This window comes from Chlorocebus sabaeus, chromosome 1 (genome assembly GCF_047675955.1).
Source record: "Chlorocebus sabaeus isolate Y175 chromosome 1, mChlSab1.0.hap1, whole genome shotgun sequence".
Lineage (NCBI taxonomy): Eukaryota > Metazoa > Chordata > Mammalia > Primates > Cercopithecidae > Chlorocebus > Chlorocebus sabaeus.
This window is the reverse complement of record NC_132904.1, coordinates 16302732-16317140: the sequence shown is the minus strand read 5'-3', so window position 1 is coordinate 16317140 and position 14409 is coordinate 16302732. Positions and strand designations below refer to the sequence as shown.

At 37.1% G+C, this 14409-nt stretch overlaps 1 pseudogene; it reads right to left on the bottom strand.

The window, feature by feature from the left end:
* Positions 1–622: 622 nt before the first annotated feature.
* LOC140713319 (olfactory receptor 5M5-like) lies at positions 623–3842 on the bottom strand (annotated as a pseudogene).
* Positions 3843–14409: the final 10567 nt, after the last annotated feature.

Here is a 14409-nt window from a genome sequence, read left to right as displayed (position 1 = left end):
AAGAATAAGAATGGTAATGACAGAGTGGAGAAGTGAGGTCACATACTGATGTGAATGCCTCCTGGCAATGCAAACAAACAAATTTATAAAGCCTACTAAAGGAAATTTGGCATTGCTTCAAAGGCTTTATGAAAAAAGATTTCATTGGCTCAAAATATAAGACTGTATCTTAAAGTAGTATTCTGAGATATACTTCAGTGTCTTTATTGTCACATTATCCATATAAAAGAAAGGAGAAAACCTCATATACTATGTTTGAAAGGTGTCTCGAAGATAGTTTGGAAGTTATTAAGTACTATAAAAATGTAATGACTGTCATTTCCTTAGCATTCTCTCTTTTATCGTTTGCTACCAGAATGAGTACTAAATAAGGAATCACTGCTCTTTGTTGACTTTTACAAGCCGTAACAGTCTTCTATTTAAATTTCTATGATTTTTTCTTAAATTCACTGAGATGGCACTATCAACTCTAGCTAATAATTTGGCATACATTTTCAATTCCCATGTGCAAATTACAAAAGACAAAAAACAATCAATGACAGAAAGTGATTTGTTAGTTTATAATGCTCATTCATTGGTAAGATACGAATGTATTATATAACCTGTAACTAAAATATCTGCCTTACTTGGCAAACAGTTTCTTTTGGATAACTTCCCTTATTATTCTTTTAACATCTTTATTCCTCAGGCTGTAGATCAATGGGTTTAACATAGGACTCATAAAGATATAAAAAACAGCTACAATTTTCCCCTGTTCTACACATGCCTCAGAAGGGGGCCTTAGGCACATGCAAAACAGCATTCCATAAAAGACAGTGACAGCAGTCACATGGGACCTGCAGGTGAAGAAGGCATTGTGCCTTCTCTCAGCAGTGTGGATACGCAGAATGTCTGTGAAGATGAAAGTGTACGAAATGAAGATGAGAGTGGGAGGGCAGATGAGGTTGGAACCAGCCACCACGAACATGGCAGTTTCTTTGACATAGTATCCAAGCAGACAAGGACTAAGAGGGGTGGGTCTGCACAATAAAAGTGGTTGATCTCCAGTTTTACATCAAACTCAGCCCTGGGAGATACTTCATACTAAGAAAATCATCACGACCGTATATGCCATAATAAGAATATGGAAACTTGGAACAATGGGTTCCTTTCTCCCATTGTATATACTTTCTGAGTCATATTCTCTCCATTAATGTAATATGTATTTCTCCCTTCCTCTCCATCCCTCCACTCAAAAATTTATAGTGGAATTAAATGTGCATATAATGTACTTTCTCCAAAAAAAAAAAAAAAAAAAAAAAGTGGTTGATCTCATTGGGTTCTGTTGCGGGAAGTCAGGGACCCCCAACGGAGGGACTGGCTGAAACCGCGGCAAAAGAACATAAATTGTGAAGATTTCATGGACATTTATTAGTTCCCCAAATTAATACTTTTATAATTTCTTACGCCTGTCTTTACTGCAGTCTCTGAAACTAAACTATGAAGATTTCGTGGCCATTTACCATTTCCCCAATCAATACTCTTATAATTTCCTAAGCCTGTCTTTAATCTCTTTATCCCGTCATCGTTGTAAGCTGAGGATGAATGTCGCCTCAGGACCCTGTGATGATTGCATTAACTGCACAAATTGTTTGTAGAGCATGTGTATTTGAACAATATGAAATCTGGGCGCCTTAAGAATAGGGTAACAGCGATTTTCAGGGAAAAAGGGAGATAATTTTAAAGTCTACTGTCTGTGGGCCAAGTGGAACAGAGCCATATTTCTCTTACTACTGAAAAACGGGTAAGATAAATATCGCTGAATTCATTCCCCAGTAAGAAATATTAATAATTAACAGCCCTGGGAAAAGAATGCATTCCTAGGGCGGGGCCTCTAAAATGGCCACCCTGGGAGTGTCTGCCTTTATGCAGATATAGATAAGGATGAAACATGCCCTAGTCTCCTGCAGTGTCCCCAGGCTTGCTAGGATTAGGAAATTCCAGCCTGGGGAATTCTAGTCAGACCAATTCTCTCCTCTTGAACCCTGACAATGCGTGCACAGCGGGACATGGGAGTTCATTAGTGATTCTAGTTTTGCCCTGACCTTCTGCCTCGTGATCTTTGTCGCCCTTAAAGCACACGATCTCTGTAACCCATACCGTATTCATGCACTCCCTCCCCTTTTGAAAATCACTAATAAAAACGTGCTGGTTTTATGGCTCGGGGGCATCATGGAACCGGCCAACATGTGATGTCTCCCCCAGACGCCCAGCTTTAAAATTTCTCTCTTTTATACTTTTTCCCTTTATTTCTCAGACAAGTCAACATTTCGGGAAATAGAAAAGAACCCCTGTGAAATATTGGGGGCCGAATTTCACCCAATAGGTTCATAGAAGGACAGACAAAGCATCAGGAAGACCTGTACCTGACCATTTGCAGAGCCATAAATATAGGGAGCAGCAGCGAAACACAGGCAGACACACCTGGACATTTTGCTTCCATATAATGAAGGCTTGCAGATGGCCAGGTAGCGGTCATACAGCATCACTATGAGCATAAGATAATCTGTGATCACCAGTGCAATGAAAAGGTGAAATTGGATAAAGCAACCAATAAAGGAAATGGTTTTTCTTTTGGAAGAAAAAATTAACCAGCCTCTGAGGAGTGACGTTGGTGGCATAACAGAGATCTACAAAGGAGAGATGACTGAGGAAAACGTACATTGGAGTGCATAGTATCGAATCGTTTCTGATTAAGAAGATCATGCTCACACACATGGACGCAGAGAGGGGAATGTCACACACCAGGGCCTGTCAAGGTGGGGAGGGGCTAGGGAAGGATAGAATTAGGAGAAATACCTAATGTAGATGACAAGCTAATGGGTGCAGCAAACCACCATGGCACGCATATACCTATGTAACAAACCTGCATGTTCTGCAAATGTATCCCAGAACTTAAAGTGTAATAAAATAAATAAATAAATCAAATTGAAAAGGTGCTCAACATCACTAATCATCAGGAAGTGCATATGAAACAAAAGCATGATATCACATCACATTTGTTATGATGGCTGTTATTTTATTTAAAAAAATACAAAAGACCACAAATATTGGTGACATATGAAGAAACTGGAACCCTTGTACACCATTGGTGGGAATATGAAATTGTGCAGCCACTATAAAAAACAGTATGATGAGTTTTCAAAAAATTAAAAATGGAATTATCATATAAACCAGCAATCTCACTTCTGGGCATATATCCAGAAGAACTTAAATCAAGATCTTGAAGAGACATAGGTACTCTTATGCTCATTGCACCATTATTTACCATAGTCTACATATAGAAACAATCTAAATGTCCATTGAAGGATGAAGAAAATGCAGTATATACATATAACGGAATGTTATTCTTCATTAAGAAACTGAAATCCTGTCATATGCAACAACATGGATGAACCTGGAGGACATTATGTTAAGTGAAATAAGCCAGGCACAGAAGGACAAATACTGCATGAATAAATTTATACAAGGAATCTAAAACAGTCAAACTCATAGAAACAGAGAGTAGAAGGTGGTTGCAGGGGCTGGAGGAGAGGGAGAAATGGGGCTTTGCTGTTCAGCAGATATAAAGTTATAGTTATGCAAGAATAAATTCTAGAGATATGCCGTGTAACATTGTGCCTATAGGTAACAATAGCTATATTGTTAACAATTAAAAATATTGTGCACTTAAAAAAAAAAGAAGATCATGCTCACATTGTGATTACTGTGATAAGGTAGATGACTAAGAATACCACAAAAAGAAGGGGTTGCAGCTCGGCTCAATCTGTCAGTCCCAGGAGAACAAACTCAATCATGGATTTATAGTTTTGTTGGTTTGTTTATTTTTTTTTTAACATTATGTTTGCTTGGCTTCAAATGAGGTCTAAAGAAAAGGAAATTAAAATTAATTTAGGTTTGTCATTTATGCATTAATCCAGTGGTGTCATCTGATATTTCTTCCTCTTCTCTCAAATTTTTAAATACATATGTCATTGAGAAATAGCCTAGTGAGCATGAGATTGATGTTTTAACATCTAAAATGATGTAGAATTTCTTATATACAAAGGCAGTTATATTTACAATGGTTTTCTGTAGTTCTTTTCTGCAAGTCTTTTGATAGATAAAGAGCATTATCTTTTATATTTTTGCAAGTCTTTATTATATGTGTTTAGACTTTTCTTGAACCCACGGGTGTAAACATTGCCTTTCTTTGAACCTATAATTTCTTTGTTTAACAACACACCTTCGAGTGTGGCATGTAATGTATCAGCCCTTGAAACTCATCTATTTTTATCATAACTGAATGTGCTTAGGAAAGTGGAACTGCTCCATGGTACCTATCTCTATAGAACTAGGATCTCTTTGCCTAGCTGTCTGACTCTGGAGCCCAGGCTGTTGCTTCCCAGTCTGGTGGTGAATCCTCCATAATCTAGTGAGTGTAAATATCTTTTTCCTTCCCCCCTTCCTGCTGCAATTTGCTTATTATATCAATCTGCTTATTATATAAATCTGCTTGTTATATCATTTTCTTGCTATTATATCATTTGCTTATTACATCTGCATTGCCACTTACATGGGATAAAGGTTGTTTACCCTTAAAGGTATTGTGTGTGTCTTTTCTCTCCCCTCACGCGTTCCCTGCACAGAACATTTTTGGCAGCACGAACAGGATCCAAAAGCAAAAGCATGCCATTTTTTCCCGCAAGGACCAGGCTGGAAGCTCAGGGACTTCCCATATCCTGGGATGGGAACGCTCTCAGTTTTTCTCCTTGGTGATTGAATGGTCCAGGATAACTGGCCTTTGTGAGAATTGGGAACCCAATTAGTGCATTTTAACCCGTTGGCTGTGCATGAACTTTTAAAGTTCTTTACTGAGCACAATTTATCACCTTAAGCGACGAAACATAATTTTTTTCCCAAACACTAAAACATAATTTTTTCTAAAATGTTTAATCAAGATTTGAGAGTAGCTTGGACTAAGTGTTACAAAATGTAAAAAATAACATTACATTAGAGCTTTCACCCATTTCAATAAGCCAAGTAGAGCTATGTTTTGCAGAATCGCAAAGTAGAGTATATGCAGGATTTTATAACTCTAGCAGGAAATGTGTTCACCTTGAAAAGTGTTTTGTTTATTCTTTGCATGTTCATGGAAACTGGTATGTAAATAATTTGCGTATTTCTCTCTCTTTTCCAAAAAGACTTATAATGAACAAACCTTTAATTGTTGCAAATTCTTGTGTCTATATATCAGGACACAATCACATGTTACATGGACTTGTGATCTATGGCTTTCTTTTAAAGAGTAGCGTTGGATTTAAAATGGTCAGTGATTGAAATAACTCTTTTGGCTTGTCTTCCTCTTTAGATAAATACCCAGTCATTAAAATTTTAATCCCTTTTTCCCTTCTGTGACTTGTGAGGCCTCTGTCAGTAAGGAAGGGAGGCCTAGAAATGAATCTGGTGCTGCTCTCTGGTCTTTCTTGACCTCTAATCCACCTGGTGACAGTTTGCTCTGCTGTCATCCACCATGACAAATGTACCTCAGAGTCATTTCTCTCTCTCGGCTGGACATAGCCATAGCCTTCTTATCTTCCCTGGAGACCCAGTTGCACCTCGGTTTTCACAGGAGTTACAGACCTCCCTGAGGTCTGCCACTTACTATCTATTCAGAAATGGCCTGGGAAGTCAGCTATGTAGGACCCAGCTTCACTTGTGCAACACATCCCGTTCATCAAATCTTAGCTATTTGCATGTTCCCCTATTAGGGACATGCTGGAAGTTTGGAAATTTAAGTACTGTCTATGCCACATGGAAACTGAAGAAACTGTGGAAATAGCTGTGATCATAGCTGCTCAAATAAGCTAATCCCAACGTTGACTTTGCTTTAGCTACTCAACAAGTTGATTCAGAGCCTAAGCCTAGGCAAGAGAGATTGAGACAGCCTGTCTCAGAAAGATCGTCTAACTTTTTTGTTGCTCCTCTCCACTCATTAGTGTGCCCATGCTGAAGAGCTAGGCCTTAGGTTTTTATTTTCTCTTGTCATAATCTACATTTTTAATGTTAATAATTACTAGTGAATAGAGTACGTGAGAGAAAGATTGTTTTAGCCCAATGAAAGATATAATACTTTTATATTATTTTATTTTTATTTATAATAGGATTATTATGAATCTGACCTGAAGTAGTAGGACTTTACTTTGATTTCAAATGTTGATGTACTTGAGACCCAAAGATTAAACATTACATGAATTAGCATATCTCTGTAGTCATAAATTACACATACCTTTGTATAAGTGGCCCATGGCAGTAAGTGTACTTGAACTAATTTTGTTTAAACTAATTACCAGTGTTCGGTTATTTATTCAATAAACTCTTCACTAAATATTAACTGTACACCCAAAATGTTGTGCAGATCTCCATAGGGAATATCAAGATGAAACTGATGTTAGCTTTATCCTCAGAGCATTTCCAATCCGTAGAAGTAATAGAATAAAAGAAAGCAAATATTGCAAGAAAGGCAGAGAAAATCAACAAAGGTTTTCAGAAAAGCAAAAGACTATTTTAACTGAGGATATAATGTGCAGTGTCACACGCAAAGGTCTTTTGATTACCAAGAATGGAAGACCTTTCTATCTGCTCTAGAATGAATCCCAATATAAAAATCTGTACCTAAAGTGTTTTTGCATTTACTGAAAGACACTATGTACATCTCAATTAGGGTTCTATCCATTATGATGTGACTTTTGTAAACACCTCCAGAGGGAGCCCTAATGATATGCTGTGTGGTTTCTTATCTAATGCTTCAGGAATGAGTCTCCAAAGATTAGTCATTCAGGTATAAATCCTCCCACACCGGGGACTTTTGAGTAGGATAAGAAATTACTATTCCTTCACAGGTAAGTCTGACAGTTCTGAAAATCAAGAACTCATAAGAAATTTCTGTGATTTCTTATTTCCTCTTTTGAACATAAAATGAAATTAGTAGTGGCCGTAAGAGTTGTCATGGTAAAACAAAATCATAGGCAGACAGGCCTCAGACTCTCTGATGAAGACAACAGGTAACTAGTGATATACAAGGAGGTCAAGCAGACTCTGCAAATACCCCTGACATTAGTTACAGATCCATTATTCATGACACAGCTGAGACTTAAGAGTAGGCTTACAAGTTGAGCTTTAGTCAAATCTTGGAATTCAAAAACATACATTTCTCCACTAACTTGTTTACCTTCTCCAAAACTAGAGCCTTAGAATTTGACACAATAAAACATACTCTTCTATGTCTTTAATTACTTAATACAATTATTACTAAGAGGAGAGTGTCAAGAGAATTGGATAAAAATGAGGGTAAGTTTAACGGTGAGAAGGAAAAAAAAACAGTGAACACCTTTCCATTGTCATTTCTAGGGGCTTTTCTCAGGGTTTTTCAGTTCGGTTTTGCATTGGAATATGATGGCAATGCTGTGTCCCGGCTGGCTGGGCATGGTGGTTCACACCTGTAATCCCAGCACTTTGTGAGGCCAAGGTGGGTGGATAGCCTGAGGTCAGGAGTTTGAGACCAGCCTGGCCAATATAGTGAAACCCTGTCTGTACTAAAAATACAAAAAGTTAGCTGGGCATGGTGGTGGGTGCCTGTAATCCCAGCTACTTGGTAGACTGAGGCAGGAGAATCACTTGAACCCAGGAGGCAGAGGTTGCAGTGAGCCAAGATGGTACCACTGCATTCCAGCCTAGGCAACAAGAAAAAAACTCCATCTAAGAAAAACACAAAACAAACAAACAAACAAAAACATGTTTGTATTGTCTTGTTCAAAGGGAATACATTTTTCTCTGTTGTGTTTGCCAAAGCTGCTATGGATTTACGGAGCTTTCACCTGACGTTCCCACTTGGCAGAATTTTTCAGAAAATACTCTACGTGGCTTGAAGTTGTGTTTTTTCCTCCTACATTGTACACAGAGCTTTAACTCTTCCCTGTCCTAAGCATAGTTTGGTTTCTTTCCAATAGTTCCATTATTTAAAATAGAATAATTTTATATATTTAATGATTATTCTCCTCATTCTTCCCATTTTCTTACTCATCTCCATCTTGACGTGAGAGAACACCACTGAATGAAAGGTGAAAGCTGTTGGAATTTTCAACAATATGAGATATATCCACCTGGTGTTGGCCCATGTTTTTGTGGGTTATGGTATATGATGTGTGACTGAAAAATTCTTAGACGTCATTCACCACAAACCATCTGCAACGGCATTTTTAAAAGTGTGAACATGTTGGTGGGAATTATATTCCTTTTTTCCCACTCCCCTCATTAGCTCATAACTTGAAACATAACCGTGTCAAGGTCTACTTTCACAACTGGTGATATATAGAACACACTCTTTTCATATGTATCCCATAAATCAAACCCTGAGCTATATGTAGTCAACAGTTGGATGGTGTGACCTTCTGTGATCTCATCCTTTGCCCTCTGTTTCTTGGGTGCAAGAAGACTTGAGATAGGATCATGAAGGCTCTCAGAAAGGTTTTCTTTTTTTAAGCTTTCCAGCACCAACAGAATACTGTAAGAGCTAATATCAGAAAATGGAATACTTTATTCCAAACCAATGGAGGAAAGTTTTATATGCATTAATGATGGCAAGTTCTATATTTGGGGGCTGGAAAAAGACTTCGTGCGACAATATCTCAGAATCTACTATAAGGGGAAGGTGTAAGCTATCAGGATAAAACCATGTGCAAAAAATACTTATTTAATACAAATAGGCCATTTCAGTTGTCTAGTTCAGTGCTTTCAATGTTGTCTGTGCATTACAATAGTATGAACGTTTGTTTAAAATATCATATGATATTTAGGTGCAGCAAACCGCCCTGGCACACGTTTACCTATGTAACAAACATGTATATCCTGCACATATATCTCGGAACTTAAAATATTATGTGTGTGTGTGTGTGTGTGTGTGTTTGTGTGTGTTCCACCTGGGTTGGCCTACAGCCTAGGCATCAGTGTTTTTAAAAACTCTAACTTGATTCTCATGTTATCAACCAGGGCTGATAACCACTGAACCAATGTCAGATTTGTGAATATGTGATACATAAACTAACTAAAGCAATATAGTTTTTCTTTAAAAGGTATGAACATTCTGTGTCCTCTCACCCTTGCAAAATTTTCTATGGTAAATAAGGACAACTCGTTTTTGTAGCCCTGAGTCAACTCCCACCTAATTTCCAACAGTGCAAACTGAACGTTTTAGCTATCAATAGGTTAAATTTTAGCTCTGGCACCATTATCACTAGCTTTGTTACTAAAACAAGCCCCTAATGATCTCTCTACCTCAAATTGCACTTCCTTCCATACATTCTTCACATGGTGGCTGAAATTTTTTGTAGTAACTTGGTCTCTACTGATAACATCTGAAAGGTAAGAGATCTGCATACCATGAAATGCCAGCTGATGTGAGTTGGCAAAGTAACATCATCAATTCATACACTAATGGTTACTGTGCAGCTACTGTGATTCAAACATTTGTCCAGGTTCTGGGGATACGGCATAAATAATGTTCCTGTGTTCATATAGCTGTTCCCTCCCATTCTCATTGTCTGTTAAACTGTGGTAGTTGGTTATTTTTGAGATTTAGGTTATGTAGAATAAGTGGGATTTACATACAGTGGCCATAGTCTCCAGGAAGCTTGGAACAGTTAGTCCAACTAACTATTGGGAAAAAGCCTCATGGCAGAATGAAATAGAGTTAGGGTAAATGGAAGTAGATTTGGTCATTTGTAAGTTTCCTTAGAGTCCTGACATCTCATGGTTTGATGATTCTAAGCAGAGACATAAGGAGACTGTTCTAAAAATTTTACTTAAAGAAGCTTTGACTTCCTTGTTTCTCAAACTGTAGATGAGAGGATTCAACATAGGGATGACTACTGTGTAAAAGACAGACAGCACTTTGTCTTGATCCATTGAGTAGCTGGAACTGGGATGCAGATACATGAACAGGATTGTCCCAAAGAAGATGGTGACCACCGTCAAGTGGGAAGCACAGGTGGAGAGGGCCTTGTGCATCCCTTCTGCAGAGTAGATCCTCAAGATAGCAGCAAGGATGTAGAGACAGGAAACAAGAATCAGTAGGAGACAGCTCAATTCATTAAAACTGGCAAAGGCAAAAATGACAACCTCATTGCCATGTTAGCCCATGCTATTCAGGCCTTTCCCTCCATCACTCCCTGGAAATTGCTTTTGTTCAAGACATCATTGGTCTTGATTGCTAAATCTAATGGTGAATTCTCAGGCCTCATTTTTCTAAATGTATCAATAACATTAACATAATTAATTACCTACCACTCTAAAACGCTTCTTTCTCTACTCTTCCAGAACATCAAGCTCTCTGTTTTTTCTTCCTGCTACATGGCTTGCTCCTTCTGTCTCCGTTCCTTATTCCTCCTCTTCTCCCTCTTTGTGTGGGAGTGTCTCAGAGCCTCCTCCTCCTCTATTTCCACTATACCCAGCTGCTCTTATTGTCTGATGGTTTTAAATATTGTCTATGTACTTGTACCTTCTGAGCCACATCTCTAGTCCTGTCCTCTTTCCCAAACTCCAGGCTTATAATTTAACTGCTTACATCTCCATATGGCTATGAAATGGCAACTTAACATGACCAAAACTGAATTCCTCATATCCTCCTCTAATTTCCTCCAAACATAGCACTCCCCATCTCAAGTCAATGACAGCTCCATGCTTTCATTTGCACAGATAAAATTAATAGACAAAAATGTTGGCTAAATGATATTTTCTCTTTCTTACATGCTGGATAGCCAATCAATCAGATTATCCCATTGGATTTTCCTTTAAAAGATTTGTATCCTAAGCCAGCTACCTCTGCCACTTTCATTGCCACTAAATACCAAGCCGTCTTTTACTTACATTGTTACAGTAGTCTTTTAAACTGATTCTCCTATCTCTAAAATAGCTAACATTCTATTCTATAACCTCTTAAAAAGTTGCAGCCATTCTTTAAGTCTCTTATTTTTGCATAAATATATATGTACATACATATGATCAATCACATTATATATGTAATAAATGTATAAGGTGATGTAAAAGCTATATTTTCTCTGATATATATGGTCCTCTGAGTGTATGGGTATGTTATGTGTGTGTGGACATATTTATATATATATGTGTATAAACACACACACATATAAATATATATGAGGGAAGAAACTTGTTTAGCTTTTGTAACTGTTTTCTCACCATGTGTACATAATTTAGATTCATATTTAGAAAAATGTATGTGGAGTGGCTTACAGTCCATTTATTACAAAAGAGCATTGGATATATCATCCCTCATGGACATATGGATTGCAACAAACTTAATCAAGATAGAATTATCCTTGTATTAAACATAAATTTGAACTAAGGAATATTAACTTGTTTGATGTCACAGAGCAAGCGCAACTAAAATTCAAGAAAAATTTTACTTTCTGTCCTTAAGTAATATTCACTGAAAATAGTGGTTCTTATTAATTTACTTTTGTTTTGTAGGAATACAGGTTTTCTGTTTCCAACAGTCAGATTTATGGCTTTTAAAAACTGTGCAAGTGACATAAGGGAATCAGCTATGGCAGAATTCAGCAGTGCATTTTATCCTTTAATTCAACAAAGGATAAAATGCACTGCTTTTGAATCCAAGGCCCAAGATCAAGTCTTATTAAGACTGTGATCATTCTCTGGAGATTAGTCTCTGTTAAACACTAAAAAGTCTAAAGTCTGAAATATGCCAATCCATAATTAAAAAGTGAATTCATTTTTCACTGAGGTAATTGAACTAATTTTTCCCCAGTGCATCATTTATACCTGAAAGAGTATCTTAGGAATTTAGAGAAGAACAAAAAGTATTTCATGATCCAGAGGCTCCACTGAACACAGCATTGAATTAAATCTATAGGATTGATCAGATCCTGCCTCCAACCCTCAGAATTCCACTTAAAATACAATTCTTATTCATTTCTACTAGAATATGGCTTTCATTTCATAAACTTTATTCACTCAGAAAATATTAATAAGTTTGTTTCATGAAGCAGACACCACCCTTGGTACTACTAAAATAGCCAAGAAAATTAATCTTGCCCATTCCCTCTTGCATCTTACCATGTGGCATTGGTGGGAGACAACTATTACAAAGTAATTTGAAAAACTAAAACACAAAACCTCTTTATGAGCTACTATGCCTTATGTGATCTGCCTTCCTTTCTCAGAATCTTCCTGATTGTTGTTCTTTACCTCCTTTAGTTTTCTCTCTTTGGTTCACATATATTTGTATATTTGTCTCTTTGCAATTCTTTTGACAAACCAAAAAGGATCTTCCCTTGGAGCCTTTGTGTTTAATGCATGTGTACACAGAAAGCTGTTCCACAGACATTCATATGGTATCATCCCTATCCAGGCATTGCTCAGATGTTCTTCAACAGAGAGCTGTTTTCTCACTCCATTTTATTGCCCGCTTTGTTTTTCTTCAAAACGCCATTTATGTTTATGTGAAGTGCACACACACATTCACACATGCATAATACATTTGACAGAGACAATACAATCTCACTTAAATATAAGTTTATTGAGATAAGAAACTTGGTTTTCTTACCTGTTATATCTCCAGTATAAGTTACATGCAAGTTATTCAACAAATATTTAATGGATTATGAGTAAAGGTATAAAAGTTGCCAATTTTCTTGCTCCAGCACAAACTAAAGAAATATAATAGTAAGTTGGTACAAAAATATTACGGTTTTTGCTATTTTTTTAAGTATTGCAAAAAACTGCAACTACTTTTGCAGCAACCTAATAGAAAATACAATCTGTGACTTAATATTGAGATAATTTTAAGTCCAAAGACATAAGTATGATTTGCAGGTATAGTCTTGTCTAGTAGTACAAAAGGTGGGATTGTTTTATATATGTCTGACTATCATAACCAAGAAGAGAAAACTAATTTCTTAATCCTTTAATGTATCCAAAGTCCCTACATGCCAGGTTGTTAATACATGAATTCAGAACTTGGGTGAGAGATCAAGGCTAGAGATACAGGTTTTGGAATCATGGCACAGTTCTTAGGTCACCCAAGAATTAAGTGCAGGCTGAGAACCAAACGTCAAAACTATGACTTTTGCTCCAAGATACAAAGGTCAGCATGAGATGGAGGAAAAAAGACAAATGCTTACTGGGAAGAGGTAGGAGTGAAAGAAGGAAAAACAGAAGAGTGAGGTGATATAGAAACCTATATAGGGGTATATCAAGGCAGGTGGAGGAATTAATTGCCACAAATCCTGAGATATCAAGTAAAAGTGAGACAGAGAAGTGATCTTCGGATAAAGTAGCATTGAGTTGTCATGTGTCTTCGATAAGATTAGGCTCAATGGATATATGTTACAGAAATACAACTGGACCATGATATAGTGTTAATAAGATAGGAGGAAGTCAGGGCAATGAGTAGAGGTAGTTCTTTTGGAAAGATTAATTATAGAAGGGAGTAGGGATAAATTAATAAGTTGGTGACTGGATGGGACTTACTGTCAAGGACACTGTGAAGAAGGTGGCACTAGAAAATATTTGTATATAAATGAGGATATTATGATAGAGTTTGAGATACTAATGCTTGGGGAGAGTAGAGGTATAATTTCAGAAGTAAGTTCCGTGGAAAAGTCCAAAGACATGAAAGAGCTGGTCTTAGGTAGAAGCAGAGATACATTATCCATAATGACATGAGGGGAGAAAGAGAGCATTTATAAAGATTTAGAGGTGGTAAGGTGAGGATGATCATATCTTCCCCCACTCCGCCCTCCGCCCACAGGACGAAGTATGAGGAAAGTTCAGTAACACAGAGTAAAGTGATGATGAATTCTCTCTAATTGTATTAAGCAGTTTAAATGGGGGACACATAGAAGAAACAACTAAATTTAATTAAATGGGTATTTAGACAGATGAGCAAAGTGGAGGGAGGGTGGAACCATGGAATTGAACATAACTGATAGCGCATCATTATGTGATAGACCGTGGAATCTCAACTGGGCAATGAGTGAAATGCAGACATAAGACAGTGATGAATAATGATAAAGTACAAATGTCCTTAGAGCAGTGATTTAAGAGAAAAATTAAGGGATAAATATGATAGCAGATGAACCAGAATAAAAATAAATATGAAGGAGAATGCAAGTTCTGATACAGTTTCGGATGTGTTTGAGAGAAGCCTTAGTTAACAATTGAAAGTGGAAGTTATTGGGATATGACATGAGAGGGCTCTTCAGGTGGTTAGGAGGAAATAGTTCTTCCTTTGTGGTCTCTAACGAATATTTTATTTATTTATTTATTTATTTATTTTTGAGATGGAGTCTCTCT